Here is a 788-nt window from a genome sequence, read left to right on the forward strand (position 1 = left end):
AAAACTGCAACAGTTTTGAACAGCAAAATAAACAAGAGAGATTACAGCAGTTGTTGGAGGGAAAAGAAAAGAAACAAGAAGAGAGACAACAGCAGTGGCAAGAAAAACTGCAACAGTTTTGAACAGCAAAATAAACAAGAGAGATTACAGCAGTTGTTGGAGGGAAAAGAAAAGAAACAAGAAGAGAGACTACAGAAGTGGTGGAGGAGAAAGAAAATGAACAAGAAGAAAGACTACAGCAGTGGTTGGAGGAGAAAGAAAATTAACAATAAGAGAAACTACAGCAGTGGTTGGAGGAAAAAGAAAATTAACAATAAGAGAGACTACAGCAGTGGATGGAGGAGAAAGAAAATGAACACGAAGAGAGACAAGAAAACCAGCACCAGTGGTAACTGGAACAAGAAAGGAAACAAGAAGTACAAATGGAAAACATTAGTAAATTTCAAAGCGAATTAAATACATTAAAGGACAATTTACTGTATTTTACACAGGAAAGATATATTAGCCATGGACCTAATCAGCCCAAGACAATGGGAAGCCCCTTCCAGACCCCGCAGCTAAACCATAATGCAGACATCTTCAGTCCTGTTAGAAGTCACATCCCAGATATGAATGTCAGCATTCTAGTGATCTAGTACGAAGGAAGCCACAGAAATTCGGTGGGAAGGCACCATGGGAAGCATATAGAGCACAATTTGAGCTACTGGCAGAAATGAATGGATGGACACTGTAACAAACCTGGGCATAAAAAAGCTCAATGCCGGAAACTTCAACACAGGGAAGATGCC

The sequence above is a fragment of the Limulus polyphemus genome, unplaced genomic scaffold, assembly GCF_000517525.1.
Source record: "Limulus polyphemus unplaced genomic scaffold, Limulus_polyphemus-2.1.2 Scaffold1260, whole genome shotgun sequence".
Classification (NCBI taxonomy): Eukaryota; Metazoa; Arthropoda; class Merostomata; order Xiphosura; family Limulidae; genus Limulus; species Limulus polyphemus.